Source organism: Mastomys coucha, unplaced genomic scaffold, assembly GCF_008632895.1.
Source record: "Mastomys coucha isolate ucsf_1 unplaced genomic scaffold, UCSF_Mcou_1 pScaffold16, whole genome shotgun sequence".
Classification (NCBI taxonomy): domain Eukaryota; kingdom Metazoa; phylum Chordata; class Mammalia; order Rodentia; family Muridae; genus Mastomys; species Mastomys coucha.
The window spans coordinates 66,938,896-66,958,116 of record NW_022196898.1 but is presented as its reverse complement, the minus strand read 5'-3'; the positions used below and the strand labels follow the sequence as shown (position 1 = coordinate 66,958,116).

General features: G+C 36.7%; 1 protein-coding gene across 1 annotated transcript in view; it reads right to left on the bottom strand.

The window, feature by feature from the left end:
• The window catches only part of Dpyd (dihydropyrimidine dehydrogenase), an 835,953-nt gene that overhangs the window by 160,109 nt on the left and 656,623 nt on the right, over nt 1–19,221 (bottom strand). The gene's annotated exons all lie outside the window — the stretch shown is intronic.

The window sequence follows — 19,221 nt, the reverse complement described above, 5'->3', positions numbered from 1 at the left end:
AAAAAAAAAAAAAAAAGAAGAAAGAAGAAAAGATACATAAAAGTAGGTTTCCCAAAACATGAGACAGAGATGGCTTATACTGTTAACTTATTAACATACAATTATTTTTTCTATCATTGTGACTATTCAAATAGGGTCTTGATTTCCATGAGTGTAGAAGCATTATTTTAGACTGAGTGATACCTTATCCCATGTCTTAGGGTGTGAAATGACCTTTCCCCAGATGGTAAAACCTAGAAGGCTGGGAAAGTTAACCCCCACTCAGAAGGATGAAATTCATGTAGAAAAGAAAATGAAGTGAAAGAAAATTTTTCTTCCAATTTTCCAGTGATAGTTGCCTAAATTGTTGTGTTCAGTTGGCTGTCTTTATAAACAGGGATATCTCTACTGTAAATGTCCTGTATTCAATCCCATCTCTCTGTCTCTCTCTGTCTCTCTCTCTCTCTCTCTCCCTCAATTCTACATTTTCTACATTTTCTTATACTGTAATTCTACATTTTCTTATACTGTAAACTTTATTCCCAATAAACACAATTATGCTTAACCTTCTCCTTGGGTTGTGTTTTATAAAATAAGCTGACATACGGTATTGAAAAGTTAGAATAGAGGACTAATAATTTTAGTATAAAATTCCGTGTTAGTATATAAAACTACTTATGGATAATGCTGTTGTTGCTGCTGCTGCCTGATATCTGGTTTCAGTAGTCCTCTTATTTTATATCTCTGGAATGAACTACATGAATCTTTGAAATACGGTGTATGATCAGATCAGGTGCCGAGACAGTAGAGATCTACTCCTTTAGGAATTTGTGGCCTCAGTCTCTACCTCCCAGGCAATCAGCTTGTATGTTCAAGATGAAGCATTTCAAATACACTCAGTTGAAGCAATCTCTCTCTCATCTGTAGAGAAGTACTTCTTTCCCATTATGGAGGCCACTGAAGGATATGCTTTACTTTGTATTTGATTCAGGGCATTTTAATTTTGTCGTGCATCATTTCATCTCTCACCACGGAGTTTCTAGCACATTTGTTCTGCATACAAAAGGGCATCTTTATGCACAGGCTCATTATGTATCATCGTGACTATTTGGGGATAAATACAAAGGTTCCCACTTTATGTGGTCTGGATACTGATGACTGAAAATGACTTCTATTTTTTATTTCTGTGGCTCTATTTAAAATAATGACTGCAGACTCTTTAAAAAGAATGTCATTTGTGTGTCAATGGACAGAGCAGGGGATCAGATCACCTGTGATAATTGCAAATTAATGCTCTCCTGGTAATGCATTAACTGTACACTATTGATCTACAATGGAAAAATCAGGACTCCTGAGAAGTAATTTATATTCCCCTAAGTTTTGGGGGGTGATGTATGCATTTCTGTTTGCTTTTCTTACTTTTTTAATAATGTATTTTTTTATTCACATGTTTTTTTCTCTAAGTTTTATATGTCCCTCAGTGAGATCCTTTCTGACTTGTAATTAGAAGCCATCAAAATTCATATCTATGTCTCAGAAATCATTTTTAGAAAGCTATTGAACTGTAACTTGAAGCACAAGCCTCACATATGATGCAGAGATTAATATTTTGAGAGTGCCATGATTTTGAATGATTGTATGTTACTTAGATAAACTAAAATTCCACTTGATTCTTTGCAAAAAAAAAAATGAAAGTTTGTTGAGAAGCCTGCAGCAAAAACATTTGAAAGTTTCATTGAAAAGCATTCAGCCGCTGGGCAGTGGTGGCACATGCCTTTAATCCCAGCACTTGGGAGGCAGAGGCAGGGAGATTTCTGAGATCAAGACAAGCATGGTCTACAGAGTGAGTTCCGGGACCTCCAGGGCTACACAGGGAAACCCTGTCTTGAGAAAAAAAAAAAAGGATGCCATCACTATTGTGGATACAGAGAAGGAGCCTGATATGGCTGCCTTCTGAGGGGCCCTGCCAGAGCATTACAAATACAGAGGCAGATATTAAAAGCCAATCATTGGACTGAGCGTGAGGTCCCCAAAAGAGGAGTTAGAAAAAGAACTAAAGGAGTAGAAGGGGTTTGCAACAACATAGGAAGAACAACAATAACAACCAACCAGAACTCCCAGGAACTAAGCCATCAACAAAGGAGTACACATGACTCCAGCTGCATATGTAGCAGAGGATGGCCTTGTCATGCATCAATGGGAAGAGAGGCCTTTGGTCCTATGAATGCTCTATAGATGCCCCAGTGTAGGGGAATTGAGGGCGGGTAGGTGGAAGTGGGTGGGTGTGTAGATGAGAACCCTCATAGAAGCAGGGGGAGGGAGGATGTGATAGGGCGTTTCCAGGAGGGAGGGAAACTGGGAAAGGGGATAACATTTGAAATGTAAATAAGGAAAATATCCAATAAAAATAGTATGGCATCTTAGGGATTTGAATGATATGACTTCTCTCTTAGGAATGAACTTTAAACATATTTATAAATAGTTTATTTTAGAAACAAAAAATTGGTATGAGAGAAGAGGCAAAAACTTCCTAGGGTAAATATCTATGCACACCTTCACAAAAAACTACTACTGATCATATACATATTCATATTTCCTTATGTTTGTATCAAAAGTTTTTTACATGTCTGTGTACACCCATGTGTACAAAGGCATAATACACATGTGAGGGTCAGAAGAAAACCTTCAGCCATTTATTCTTTTTTTCCATTGTAGAGGATACAGGAATATATCTTAGGTCTTTAGGCTTAACAACTGGTCCCATATCCATCAAACCATCTTATCAACACTCATATCAAAATTCAATAATCTGTAATTATTTTTCTATGTGTTCAAAAGCATGTATTTCAATGAGAACCCGATTCTGTAACTAGTGCAGACTAGAGTCATAAGGTCATATGGATAAGGTTGGCCTCTGAATTAAGTATTGGAAGTCAATGAAAACATGGAGATATTTTGATAGCAATTTGCTTAACTCCATTTTACAGTCCTTAAACTTATACATTTTCTGACTTCTATAAGATATGTAAGCCTTTATTGTGATTTCTAGTGAAAGGTCTTTAAACATTATTCTTAAGCTCATGAGAATTTTTCTTAGTTTACTATCATTTCTGTTTTTAGCAAGAGACACAATTAATACTGTAAAATAAAACCTGTCCCCAAATTACTTGAATATTTTATTCCCTCGTAAATCATTATCATTGGCACCAAGAAAACCTTTAATAAATGTCAGCTGCATGACTAGAATTGCATAAGCCTGGCTCTTCCTTTTTTTTTTTCTCTAGGAGTTTATAATTAATTAGAGGCAGAAACAATCAGAGTTGATATTCATTTTACAAGTAGACTGAGAGCTGGACCAGAGTGCTGAAGACTCCCTGACATGCCAATCATTGCTGGATAATGAGAGGGTTGATGGGACCAGGTGGCTGGAGCTTGAGAAAGACATCCAGGGAACAAGGACTCTGAATTCTGATTCTGCATTTAACATACTAAAGTCTCATTCCCTTCTAGTGTATGAATGAGAAAGATATTCTAACTTCTGTTTTATAAATAAATAAACTAAGGTTTGTAGGGTAAATAATAATAAAGGCAGGTATGAATCCAGATAATAAATGATGAAGCCAGATGCTAAATAAAGAACATTAAAACCTAAAGCTTTTATCTTCTTTGCAATGAATATGCATGCAGCCACCGGGACACATAACAACAGTACACAAGCATTACGAAGAGGTTGAAAGGACTGAATGAACTGTCATATTTGTATTTTGTTATAGCCAATGTTCTTTTGTATAAGTCTATTCAGAATGGAAACTTTGAGAGTATTATTTGCCAAGATGCAAAGCAACATCAGACCATCACTTCTTATGTTAGGCAGTTACAAAGAGGCAAAGAGGCACAGAAATGAATGGTCCAGCATCAATTTCACTTCGGGAACTAGAGCTATTACAAATGCTTATAAAGCAGGTATCAGAGCTTGTATGTATTTGATAAGGTTTTTGGTTTCAAGATATAGGTGGCCTGTGATCAGGTATCATTTTATCTGTATCTCTTTCTCATCTCTTCTGCATTACTTTTCAAACTTTACATACATTCAAGCTTCAAAATCAAACATTAAATAAGCCAAACCTCACATTTTTTAATCTAAGAAGGAAGGAGAACTTGTCGATGCTGCTGCATGCCAATGATCTCAGAAGACAGGCAACAGCTTACTAACAGGGAAAGAAGGAAGAAGTGGAGAGTGGGAATAAGGAGGCATGAAGTAAGTCATGGTATATTGCAACACATAACAATGCCTGGGATGCATTTGTTGTGAATGCATTGTGGACATTGTGACCAAACATAAGCCTTACCACAAACAGAAATGCACATCTGGGTGTATGACAGCAAGATAAAAAAAATGAAAGGTTTAGTTTGTTATGATTGCTTAAGAGTGATTGCTTCTCCTATATGTAAAGGTGTGTTTATATGAAAGTAACCAATTTAACCACAGCTTCTGAAAATGCAAATTTACTTTGGATGTATCAGGATAAAAAGAGTGAGCATGAAGAAAAGTGGCTATAACCCATGGGCTTCATTTGTACAATGAGCTAATGATTCGTGATCATTTAAAAATGTAATTAAGAAAAGTAATAAGGGATTACATCAGCTGATATAGAGAATGGCAGGGCACAAATTGAATATCGTGATCAGAAACTCTTACAGAGGTAAGCATTCAAGAGGAGCCAACTGTGAAATACATTTTTTGTGGTATATTTTCATCTCAGTTAAGAGAGAAATTCTGATCTAAAACCTCAGGGAAATTTTAAAATATATTAGGCATATGATAAAACTGCATGCTTCAGGAAAGGAATCTGTATTGCTCTGTTTGGGGATGAATATTTAATAATGTTTTTCTTTGTATTGAATATAGATGATGATATTTTATTATTAGCATAACCCATACTTGAGAATGTGTTTCCTCTATAAGTAAAGGATTTGTGTTAATAAACACATATTTTAAGGGGATTATCAAAAAATTTACATGCAGCTAATTGAATGTAAAGATAGCTGTTAATAGATCTTGAAGAGAGAATTAAAATTTTAAAGAATAAACAACAAGTAATTAAAAAATAACATATAGGTTATTAAAAGGTAGAGGAAAGAAAGATATACATAACACTAAAATAAAACATTTGGAAAAGTCTATAGAAAACATTATTTTATAAGCCTAGTGAAAAACATATACAACATATATGTATGTGTGCATACATACATGTACTTATGCAACATGGGATGATGGTGTTCCCCTCAAAAGCCATTCACTGTCTAAAAAAACCAGCGTGTCACACACGGGAAGCCTCATTTCTAGTTGTTATTTGAAGGGATAGAAACGTCCCAAACAATATAGGCTATTGCCTTTAATCATGGCTGACTTTCAGCACTTGAAGACCTTATTGCTGATGATACCACCCACTTCAGACTCAGAATCTGGAAGAATTAAGTTTGAGATGATGTGAAAATCTCTTTCTGGAGGATTGGCACCCATAGCATCAGAAAATGCTATAAAAGATGTCAAGGGAAAGGAACAACTGGAAACTGAACCCAAATGGAAAGCCTATGAATAACTACCAATGACTCACCCAGCAACGTCACTAATGGTTCAAAAGTGGCATTTTTGTCTTGGGAATAACTAACAGTCGTCTAATTCTATTTAAGGGTCACCAAATGGAAGACAGTTCGTGCCTAATACTATAAGCCTAGATAACTGTATATGGCTGGAGGGGCTGTACATCCTGGAGGAAAATATGCTACTGAAACCTTTGTAAACCAATGTAATTTCAAAATGAAGTCAACACTTGTCCTTATACCCACAGATGAGTGTACCTCTTGCCCCTTATTGAAGAACTCTTTTTGCACAGAAGACTACTAGAGACCCACATCTGGTTAACTCCAATGGATGCATCTGCAATGCAAGTCTCATGGCGTGGGGAAAAGCATGAAAGAATGAGGAGAGCCACAGGAGCAAGACACTTGTGGCTAGATAGTGTCACACCCTAAAAGTGGCAGAGAAAACACATCTGTGGAATCTCGACAGTGACTGCCTAGACAAGATTGGCATAATGACAACCCTAGCTGATCTGCCAGTGAGGACAGAGGAAATTTCGGAAGCTCCCAACTCTAGTAGTCAAAGGATGCCAAGGGAAGGCGAGGCAGTTGGGCTCCTGAAGAGGTTCTCCAATCCAAGTGGTCAATTCTGGACAGAAGTTTATGTGAGCCACTTTAAATAGACTCTGGTATAATACACATACATACATACATACATACATACATACATACAAATGCAGACATATGTATATTGTAGAATAATAAAGAATATGAGATCAAAAATTTGAGAGGGAAAGGAGAGACAATGGAGGAGTTGGAGAGAAGAGCTATAGAACTTATGTATGGGCTTCTCAAAATGAACACAATGCCATGAAAATACAAAGCTAAATTCTTCAGTGAGAAGTTGGTCCTGTCTCCTTCTTTGGGTGTATCCATTTTAGAAGAAAGCCCTCAGATGTTGGTACTGCTCAGAATCATGTCTTAAGACTGCATTTCAAGATCTTTACTAAAGTCAATTTCTAACCTGAGAGTAGGCAGGCAATTGAGCTTTTAGTTCAATTCAAAAAATAACTCTTCAGTCAGATATCTTTAGGATTGATGATAGGAAATTTAAAAAGTCCTAAAAGTACAAAATTAGTGATAATATTTTAAAAGTTGCCTTCCCTATGTTGCCTATTTCTCATAACCATTTGGATGAATATACTATGATAAAATTCATAAAACTCATTAATGGCAAGCCAGAGCATGCATATATAGTGAGATAAGTAAATAGGAAATAGGGAAAAGCAACACCGAAAGTAGATGCTTACAAAGTAATGTGGAGTATGAACACTGAAATACCTATAATATATTCTTAGCCTTTATGTAGAAAAGTAAAGCAAATTATTGTTCAGAATTTTGGTCAAACATATGAAGATCAAGAAATAAAACTTGCAGCAAACAGGAATCTGTACATATAATATAAAAGGGTCAGATCACATAAAGCATTGGGGTCAGGGTCAATAAGAGAGCCAGCCAAATGACATTTATAAGAACAACAGCAACTGAAACTCCATGCCACTCTTTATCTGCTGGAAGTTAATGCATCATTATTTTGTAGTATAAAATAGTCATCTTGTGACAATATTGCTTTTTCTATAGTAAAGCTGTCTTTTAAAAATATTAGATTTAATTTCCATTAATTTCCATTGACTCTAGATGCTAATGCTTCTGTCAAGTGGAGACTATGCAGTCACTTGAAGGCCCAGTGGGTTTCCATTTAATTTCTTTCCTTTGCTTATAAACAACATTTGTTGCCCTGGAATCAAGATGCTTTTTAAAAATTACAACCTCTTGAAAACAGTCTTCCATTAAAGTCATTTAAAATAATGTAATAATTGACACGGTAATTAGAACTTCATTGAATGGGTACTAAGGCTACAGTTTTCTTATATGCTATTGGAAGAATATAGAGAGTCTGTCTTTTATGTATCTACTTAAATTTTACTCTTTAAATTGTAAATTAAATACCTATTAAAGCAAGGCAATAGGAAAATGTATAATGGAAATTAAAATGTGCCTATCTTCACTAATTATATGAAATAGTTCTGATAACATTTACAAATGACTTTGGTACTAAGAATTCTTCATCTACCACACTTTGGCTTTAAACTGAATGAGCATGTGGGGGGAGAATCCTTGAATAAGCACTTTGCATGTACCCAGTAAAATTTGGAATATTGTGTATCATTAATTTTTGATAAGACAATGGTGCTCATAACAAAATCTGGGTACTTAAGTCTCCATGTACATTATGAGTAAGGAAAAGCCAACACTATTGATACCTCTGGGGAAACAGAGGCATCCTCCTCCTCTTTTTCCTCCTCCTCTTCCTCCTACAATTAATCCTTTCTTCTATAGTTTTAATAAAGTAATTAGTTTTCTAGCCATATTAAAACTTTCCATTTAGCTTGACCTAGCTGAAGCAGAATGACTGCAATTATTGTTAAAACTTCATTAAGTTATTCAAGCCCACTAAACAACCGTCCTGTTATGATCTTTCTGCAGAGCGACTGGCTGTCAGGCTCTCTTGCTCTACTTACTGTATTTCATGATTCTCTATTAACATCAGTGACAACCCCATTCACACAAAGATGGGATGTGAAAATCAGTCATACCAATTCCCTGAAAGTGCAGGTAATAATTGTACACATATGAGCTGATGGTTTCCCCACATCCTGAGTGAAGGTTCTGAAGAGATTGAACTATAATGACAATTAAATTGAACTATGTAAGTTCAAAATCAGTCAAAAGAAGTTGCTCTTTTATTTATCCTCTATCTATGGCAATGGTGGAGAATGAGCATTTCTTTTTGAGGATGCCTATTGCTTAAAGCAGTGACAGACTGAGTTTAGGTTGAAATACAAAGATGTGAACAACACATTAGCAGGAATTATAGATCAGTGCTTAAATTGGAGGAAGGGGATCTATGACTCAGTGGGAAGCCATAATTCTGGATTCACAATCACAACCAATAAAGAAGATCCAGGCTAGGAAGAGAGTTCAGACAGTAAAATGCTTGCTGTGCAAGCATGAAGAAGAGGCGACTGAGTTTGGTTCACAAGCACCCTGGTAAAATACCAGAGGAGAGGCTCTGTGACCCCAGTGTTGGCGAGAAGACAGAAGATTCCTGGAACACAGGAGCATGATGGCCAGCTGGTCTTGGCTATCCATGAGCTATATGTTTAGTGAGAGTCTGTTTCAAAATTAAAGTGGAGACTAGATGAGAAGACACTACAAGTTCCTTGGGTCTACACATATACTACAAACACAGATGGACAGATAGATAGATAGATAGATAGATAGATAGATAGATAGATAGATAGATAGATAGATAGAAATGATAGAATAAATTACAAAAAATTAAATTAATTTAAAATTAATGTATTAAGACCCTCTCTACAAACTTCTTTATGGAAGGATTAACTTCATTTGTATTGTTCATGAACAACTGATTGGTAACAGAAGCAAGCTCCATAACTGTAATATAGCCCACCTAAGAAATTGCAATGAGTTTGAGAATATAATTTAACCAAGATGTATTTATAAATTTTAGTACCTGGAACTTACTGATAATTTTCATCTAGTCTCTTAATAGCTCTGATTTGCATATTATAATGAAAGGCTGTCAAATAAGATGAAAAAACAGGGATTTCAAAGACACGGAATTCACTGTAATAAATTAGAAGTCAGTTAGGTTGACTGACAAAGGTATGAGTAGCTATCTAGGAACATAAACCCGGAATAGGTTTTGAACATTATTTCGAGGACAGAGTACAATAGCAAGTTCCTCTATAACAGTAATTTTCACTCCAAAGTTGTACTAGGGAACCAATCTGTTTGTACTCACTGTGTTTCTTAACTACATTCTTAGATTTTATAGTCTGTATTCATTGAAACACCACCCACAGGTTATTGTATATACTAGGTACATGACACTATGGCATGCGATTGCTATTGGCAATCCACTAATACACCCAGCATTCCACACATTGCTATTGCTATTAGTAGTGTTTCAGCTGTAAAAGAGAAACCCAAGTGTGTTCTCATAGTGCTTTTCCAGTATATATAGCATTATAACTATAATCCTCATCTGCATTTTAGATAGATCTTCATCCCACATAAGTGTAATATCGTCCTTCAGAAACTATACCTCTCTTCTTGAAACTGCATCTGTCAGTCATTCTTCTATATGTCCCCCTGCCAGAAACACCTATGTAAGTGAGCTCTTTTATTTGTTTAGTTTTCACAAATGATGAATATCAGAAAGCAGCTTGATTTGCATTTAGCTTAAGAAACTTAGTTTAAGGACCCTCAGGGTAATCTGTTTTTAAAATGTGGAGTCTATTTTTAACTGAGTCTTCCAATTCATGCATGGTCACACAATTCTACAACACAGAAAAAGAGAGAGAGAGAGAGAGAGAGAGAGAAAGAGAGAGAGAGAGAGAGAGAGAGAGAGAGAGAGAGAGAGAGAGAGAGAGGGCAGGGATAGGAACAGGGAGAGAAAGAAGAAGGGAAAGAGATCTACAGTTTATTTCTTCATTCAAGGCAATGCTTTAATTTCTTTGGGGATCTCTCCATGTAGAGATTACAAGTTTCTGAGAAAGTTCTGCTTCTAAGGTTTGTGAGAAACAGTCATGCTGATTTCTACCATGGATTTGCAGATCTACACTCCAAACAGTGTACTAACATCTCCATTTCTCGGCAGTCTCACAGGCTCTTGCTGTCTTTGTTACCTCTGACCTTTAACTCAGAGCTATTCCAATAGCTATGAAGGGGCATCTGATTGAGGGTCTGAGTTTTCCTCATCATGTCCTATATGGGGCCCTTTTCGTAGACTTATTGGACATTTATATATCTTCTTTGGGGAAATATCTATTCAGGATTTTGCCGGTGTTAAATTAGGTTATTCTCTTTATCACACACTCACTCATTCCCCGTCTCTCTATTAATATTTATTAAATTTTCCTATAAAGTTGTACAATCTCCTTGTCTATTTTGGGTGTCTACTCCTTAGAAGATACATATTTTCTGCAAATATTTTCCTTAACACAGAGGCAGGTTTTTCTTTCTGTATATGTATAGGTGTATATGGGTGTATTTGCTCATGTGTGCTCCTGTGTATGTATGCATGTGGGCACTGTTGATTAACATCAAGGAGTTTTATTAAGCTTTGGGTAGCAAATTGGATGCTAAAGACTGACCCAAATTTAGGTCTTCATGCTTGCATAGAAAGCATATTATTCACTGATGCAGTTACTTCATCACTTAGAAGCAACTTTTTCATGTGTTATTTCTTTCTTTTGATAAAAAGAAGCACACTATTCTGAATCACTTTCACTTGGTTATTTTTGTTTTTACTGCCTGGTCTTTCTGTGTCCTATTACAAAACAAGCCATGGCCAGTATGTTCTGGGAAATTCCTTCTATGTTCCCATCTAGGAATTTCAGATAGTATGTTTCTTGAATTCACAATCAATATTTCTCTCTCTCTCTCTCTCTCTCTCTCTCTCTCTCTCTCTCTCTCTCCGTGTGTGTGTGTGTGTGTGTATGTGTCTGTGTGTGCGAGTGTATGTATGTGTGTGTGTGAGTTTGTGTTGTATTATGTAAATGACTAGATGAACAATTTTATGGGGCACATATTGATTAAGAAGAACAGTATATTCTGTCACACTTACTCAGCACATGAAAGAAATTTTGCTTTTCACTTTTGAAATGAAAACACTTTCCCAAAATCCTGTCTTAATTTTCAAACATGAAAGTAGAATTTGAAATAACTGCTTGTGTATAGATTTTTTTTTTCCTTCAGTAGAAATGCAACCTATATTTCACTTTGGGGCAGAAATGGTTAATTTGATACACATAAAACCAGAGAAGAGGATGGAGCCAGGGAAAAAGAGCCAACAAGCAGAGACAATCAGGAAAATGGGTGGGCAATAAAGCAGAGAGGTGAAGGTCTCACAAAGATTAAAGCAGCTTGACAGGGAGAATTTTATGGAGAATTAAAAAAGGAAAAAAGATAACTAAAATCAGATTTTGACTAGCATTGAAGGCCAAGCTGACATTAAACACTGTGAATTTGGAGCAAATCCAATTGGCAGAGTTCCTTGAATTTCTCTAGTAATATTCAGCAGTTCAGAAGTAGAGAAAATGAAAGGTTATATTAACCCAGGATTAGGGAATAGAATCAAGTGGAATTCAGTTACAATGGAAGAAAGGCAGTTACATTATCCAACCCCCATCCCACTGAAACACCCTGCCCAATTTCAAGTTCAGGTTTGTTCAATTGTGATCATCCAAAGAATATTTTAATACTGATTTTTTTTCTTCGAATTTTAGCTAAACTTTTAAAAACATATTTTCTGACTGAATGATAGTTTAATTTCAGCTAATAGTAAGATTTGTACATAAATCTATAATTTTCTGCCAGTAAATCACTATGGGTGGAAACCTTATATTTTAGCAAAATTGTTTGGGAACCAATGTTCTGTAGAGTTTTATGAAAATTGTTTACAACATTCCCTGCCACAGCTGAAAAGTAAGAAAAATTTTTTCCAATTGTGTGAACCATTGTATTCGTGATCAGAGTTTTGCTAAAGATAATAAATAACTCAAGCACAGTTAACACACAATATTTCTGGTGTGCATCACGTCGTCAATACGTGCAAGGGTGACTAACGGCTGTGACATGACCCGGTGTGAAAAGACACAGTGAGGCCCTTCCAGGAAACCCCAGCAACAGGGACGGAATGGATAAGTCCTTCTGTGTACAGAGAAGTTGAAAGGGCACCTTGTGAAGTAGATCAGAGAGCAAGGCAGCTGAGTGCTGATAAAATAACCCACAGGAAAAAAAAGGTAAGGAACAAGATAGACATAGAAAATGAGTGGACAAACATTTCAATTCATGAGGCCAAGACCCAGCCATGTTCAAAATATCTGATTTCTTTTAGAAAAATTTACTGAATAGTGCTCTTTCTTTCTGATGTTCTAAAGTGGCTTCTTTTAAAATTTAATTGCATATGTGTGTGTGTGTATGTGTGTGTGTGTGTGCGTGCGTGCGCATTGTACACATCTGTGCATGTGTGTCTGTTGTGTACACATGCATGCCATTATATTTGTTGGAGGTCAGAAGACAACTTGTGGAAGTTAGTGTTCTCCTTCCATCAAGTGTGGTCCAGGGATCACACTCAGGTTGTGAAGTTTGTCACCAAGAGCCTTTACTACAATGAGCCATCTTGCCTCCAGTGTCCTTTTCCACCAAGGCCAGACCAGAGAGCCCTCAGCTACATGTGTGCTGGGGGCCTTGGACCAGTTCACATATGCTGCCTGGTTGCTGGCTCAGTGTCTGGGAGCTGCGAGAGTCTGGGTAGTTGAGACTGCTGATCTTCCTATGGGGTCGCCCTCCCCTTCAGCTTCTTCAATACTTCCCCTAATTCAACCATAGAGGCCCCCAACTTCCATCCAATGGTTGGGTGTAAGTAAATGCACCTGTCTCACACAGCTGCTGGGCCTCTCAGAGGACAACCAGGATAGGCTCCTGTCTGTAAGCACATGATAGCATCAGTAAGAGTGTCAGGCCTTGGTGACCTCCATGAGATGGACCCCAAGTCTTGCTGGTCACTGGACCACTATTCCTTCAGTATCTTCTCCATGTTTGTCCCTGCAGTTCTTTCAGACAGGAACAGTTTGGGGTCAGAAAATTTGACTGTGGGTTGGTAACCCCATCCCTCCACTTGAGGCCCTATCTACAGGAGGTAAACTCTTCAAGTTCTTTCTCCTTACTCTTGTCATTCTGGATAAGGTCACCCTCATTGAATCCTGAAAGTCTCTCACCTCCCAGGTCTCTGGTATTTTCTAGAGGGTCCTCCCAGCTCCCATCCTCCAAGGCTACATATTTCCATTCATTCTGCTAGCCTTTGGACTTCTCTCCTGGCCCGACCTTCACACACATAACTGATCCTATTCCCAATTCTCCTCCCCTCTCCCTCCTTCTAAGTGGGATTGAAGCATCCTCATGTGGGCCATTCTGCTTTTAAATTTCTCACAGTCTGTGGGTTGTATCCTAGGTATTCTGTACTTTTTTGCTAATAGTCACTTATTAGTAAGTAAATACCATACCCTTTTGTGTCTGGGTTTCCTCACTCAGGATGATATTTCCTAGTTCTATCCATTTGCCTGCAAAACTCATGTATTCATTCTTAACAGCTGACTATTATTCCATTGTGTAAATGAAACACATTTTCTTAATTATAGATCTATTTTCATATTTCATATTTTCATATTTCATTCTTTGGTTGAGTGACACCTTGGTTGTTTTCAGCTCTTGGTTATTACAAATAAGGCTTTTAAAAACATAGTGGAGCATTTATCCTTGTAGTACAGTGGTGCATGTTTTGAATATATGTTCAAGAATGGTATAGCTATGTCTTCATATATAATTATCTCCAATTTTCTGAGGAACCTCCAGATTGATTTCCAGAGTGGATGTCCTAGTTTGTAATCCTGCCAGCAATGGAGGAGTGTTTTTCTTTCTCCACATCCTTGCCAGAATCTGCTGTCGCCTGATTTTTTGATCTTAGCCATTCTGACTGGTATGAAGTGGAATCTCAGAATTGTTTTGATTTGTATTTCCCTGATGACTAAGGATGTTGAACATTTCTTTAGGCACTTCTGGACAATCGAGATTCTTCTGTTTTTGAGTTCTCGATTTAGCTCTGTACCACATTTTTTAATCGGGTTACTTGGCCTATTTTAGGGGTTAACTTCTTTCATTCTTTATATATTTGGGGTATTGGCCCTCTATCAGATGTGTAGTTAGTTAAGATGGTTTCCCAATCTGTAGGTTGCTGATTTGTCTTATTGACTATGTCCTTTGCCTTACAGAAGCTTTCCAGTTTTATGAGGTCACATCTATCAATTCTTGATCTTAGAGCCTGAGCCACTGAAGTTCTGTTTAGAAAATTTCCCACTGTGCCAATGAATTCTAGGCTCTTTTGCACTTTCTTTTCTATTTGATTCAGTGTATCTGGTTTTACATTGAGGTACTTGACTCACTTGGACTTGAGCTTTGTGCAAGGCTTAATTATGGATCTATTTTCATATTTCTACATACAGACTGCAAATTAGACCAGCTCAACTTATTAAGGATGATTTCTTTTTTCCATTGTATGTTTTTGGCTCCTTTGTCAAAGATCAAATGTTAATAAGTGTGTAGGTTTATTTTTAAGTCTTCAATTCTATTCCATTGATCAACCTGTCTGTCTTTCTTTGTACCAATACTATGCAGTTTTTATTACTATTGTTTGTAATTAGGGATGGTGATTCCCACTGAAGTTCATTTATTGTTGAGAATTGTTTTGGCTATCCTGGTTTTTTGTTTTGTTTTGCTTTTTCATATGAATCTGAGAATTGCTCTTTCCACATCTGTGAAGAACTATGTTGGAATTTTGAAGAGGACTGTGTTAAATCTATAGATTGCTTTTGGTAGGATGATCATTTTTACTATGTTAATCTTACTAATCCATTAGCATGGGTGATCTGGATATACCAACACACCTGAAAAGCATGATGTTAACCAAAAATTCCATCCCATGATGATAACAGAGACATTTAAGGAGGATATAGATAACTCACTTAAAGAAATACAGGAAACATAGCAAAACAAGTAGAAGCTATTAAAAGAGGAAACAAATAAATCCTTTTAAGAAACATAGGAAAACACAATAAAACAGGTGAATGAATTGAACAAAGTAGTCCAAGACCTAAAAATGGAAGTAGAAACAATAAAAGAAATTACAAATGGTGGCAACTCAGGAAATGGAAAAGCTAGAAAAGAGATCAGGAGCTACACCAACAGAATACAAGATAGAAGAATCTCAGGTGTAGAAGATACCATAGAAGATGTTGGTATAATGGACAAAGAAAATACACAGCATAAAAAGATCCTAACCCAAATAATCCAGTAATCCAGGACACAATGAAAAGAGCAAACCTAGGAATAATAGGAATAGAAGAAATGGAAGATTCCCAGCTCCTAGGACCAGAAAATATCTTCAACAAATTCATAAAAGGAAACTTCCCCAATATAAAAAGATATCCATAAATGTACAAGAAGCTTACAAAACACCAAATAGATTGGACCTGAAAAGAAAATGCTCCTGTCACATAATACTCAAAACACTAAATATACAGAACAAAGAAAGATTATTAAAACTAGGAAGAGAAAAAGGCCAAGTAACATATAAAGGCAGACTTATCAGAAATAACTCTCAACAGAGACTCTACAATCCAGAAGATCCATGTCATGAAGACCCTAATAGAACAGAAATGTCAGCCCAGGATTCTATACCCTGAAAAAGTCTCAATCATAATAGATGGAGAAAACAAATTGTTCCATGCCAAAACTAAGTTTAATCAGTGTCTATATACAAATCTAGCCCTACAGAGGATTATAGAAGGAGAGTATCTACACCAAAAGAAAAACAAGAAATTAAACATCTCTTAACAAACCCAAAAGGAGAAAATCACACACACACACACACACACACACACACACACACACACACACACTACTATCTCCAACAAGAAACATAAGAGGAACTAACAATCAGGTGACTTCAATATATCTCAACCTCAACATACTCAACTCCACAATAAGAAGACATAAACTAAGTGGTTGGATAAGCAAGCAGGATACTGCATTTTTGGTGCATACAAGAAACGCATATCAATGACAAAGACAAACACTACCTCAGACTAAAAGACTGGAAAAAATTTCCAAGCAATTGGTCCAAGAAACAAGCTGTAGTAGCCATTCTAATATCTAATAAAATAGACTTTTAACCAAAAGTTATCAAAAGAGACAGGGAAGAACACTCCATCTTCATCAAAGGAAAATCCATCAGGATGAAGTCTCAATTCTGAACATCTATGACCCGAATGCAAATGCATCCACATTCACTAGAGAAACTTTACTAAAGCTCAAACCACACATTGAACCTCACATAATAATAGTGGGAGACTTCAACACCCTACTCTCATCAATGGACAGGTCATTGAAAGAGAAAGTAAACAGAGACACAGTGAAACTAATTGAAGTTATGAACCTAATGGATTCACCAGATATATTCAAAACATTTCACCCTAAAAAAATGAGTATACCTTCTTATCTGTACTACATGGTACCTTTTTCATAACTGACCATATAACTGTCACAAACAAGTCTTACCTAATACAAGAAGATTGAAATGATCCCATACATCCTATCAGATTCCCATGGACTAAGGCTAGACTTAAATAACAACAAAACCAACAGAAATCTTACATGCCCATGGAGATGGAATAGCTCTCTACTAAATGATAACTTTATCAGGGAAGAAAGAAAGAAAGAGACCAAAGACTTTATAGAATTCAATGAAAATTAAAACACATCACAGCCAAACTTATAGGACACAATGAAAGCAATGCTAAGTGCCCTCATAAAGTGGAGAGATCCTACACTAGTAATTTAACAGCACACCTGAAAGCTCTAGAACAAAAAGAAGCAAACACATCCAAGAGGAATTCACAGCAGGAAATAATCAAACTCAGGGTGGAAATCAACCAAATGGAAACAAATAGAATGATAGAAAGAATCAACAAAACCAAAAGCTGGTTCTTTGAGAAAATCAACCTGATATATAAATCCTTAGGCAAACTAAGTAAAAGACACAGAGACAGTATCCAAATTAAGAAAATCAGAAATTAAAAGGGAGACATAACAACAGAATTTGAGGAAATTCAAAACTCATCAGATCTTACTACAAAAGCCTATACTCAACAAAACTGGAAAACCTAGTCCAAATGAAAAGACTGATTTTCTAGATAGATACCACATACTAAAGTTAAATCAAGATCATGTTTACTATCTAAGCAGAACCATAAACCTTAAAGAAATAGAAGCAGCCATTAAAAACTTCCCAACCTCCTGTCTGTCTTTCAGAGTCTGTTTACATTAGCTTCATGCTCAAGGGGTCTAGCTCTATTTGGTGGAGGTTTGAGGGCAAATAAGTCTGTTACATTTTATTTGAAGAACGGCACCGTAATTTGTATTCTGATCTATACAACTTCTGTGCTCAACTTTGGATCATCTTTAAGATAATGCTGTATACCTAGAATAAGAAACACAAGCTATTTGCATACTTTTTTGCTACTGAACTTAAAGTGATATTAAGCTTTGCTTTCTTTTTTACTAAATTATTTTATTTATTTACATTTCAAATGTTTCCACCCTTCCTGATTGACCCTGAGTAATAAAAACCATAATGTGGAAATACTTGAAATTCACAATATAGTCTTTATGTACGTTTTTTCATTGTTTGGTTGAATTAGACCTCAAATCTGTATAACTGGCCCCACAGAGAACTGCTGATGCTATAATGTTCAAAGACTACTAGGTCCACACTGAGGAATGATTTAAATAAAATGGGAGCCAGGTACGGTAATACCAGCCTATAACCTATCATTCGCAATCATGAGGATTGTGTGTTCGAGACCAATCTTAACGCTAGACTTAGACTAAGAGGAAAACAGTGCCCTCTGGACCTCAGGTTCTGGAAACTTTTCTCTCCGCAAGTCCCACACTTTTGTGGATGACACACACCACTGGGTCACAGTGCACCCAGCAGGTCCCAGCCTTCTTTGATCAGAGTGACTTAGGAACCTCTATACTCTAGGGAGAGAAACCTGGAGCATCCTACCCTCTCTCCCATCTGTACTGCAACAAAACAAAATCAACCTTGACTATGTTACAGAGGCAGAGACTCACTGGATGATGCTTCCCGTGCCTCTGGGAAGTTCTCCATGATTAAGTCACCTGTGACTCTCTGAATCCCCACCTTCCTACCCCCTGCTTGATCCCAAGGAAGCTGCTCACCTGGTGAGGAGACAATAAATTATAGTTGTTTTCCTAAGGTAGCTAATGGGCTGAGATTTTATATTATGCTTTACAATGGTATCAATACAAGCGTTTAATAAGCCTTCCCCCCCCCTCCAAAAATAAAATCAAGCCAATCTCAGTAAAATAAGAGGAAATGATAATACAAGATTTGTATTATGTACGTGAGTGCTGTTAGGAATCTCTTTGTGAAGGCATTGAAAGATCTTTCCTCAGATTTTTAGCATAAGCAGCTCAATAACAAATTATTTTTTTGTAATATGAATGTCAGAAAGCCAACGACTTCTCCGTGTGTCAGGAAGTTAGGAGATAAATGTGGCAATACCTTCAGGCACTCTCATCAGACTAGGGGTTAGCCTCATCATCTGTGTCATTCATTTCTTCATGGAGATCCCATTTTCCATACATTTTTTTTCACATTGCAGTTTCTTCTCATCTGATAGTATATAGTATGCCTCTGTAACCTGGTCTCATTTATTCTAGTACAGGTAGAGAGATGCAAACACTAACAAAAGGTATTCACAGGTTCTTTTTAGTAGAACAGGGAGTGAAGTCTAGGTTTTCTCAGACTCAAAACCAAATAGCAATGGGTGCCACCATCTTGCTTATCCACTGCCTATTTCTTCAGAGGTTTCCATAGCATGCATATCGATCACATGATTTACCTTGCACTGGGAAATTACTTTC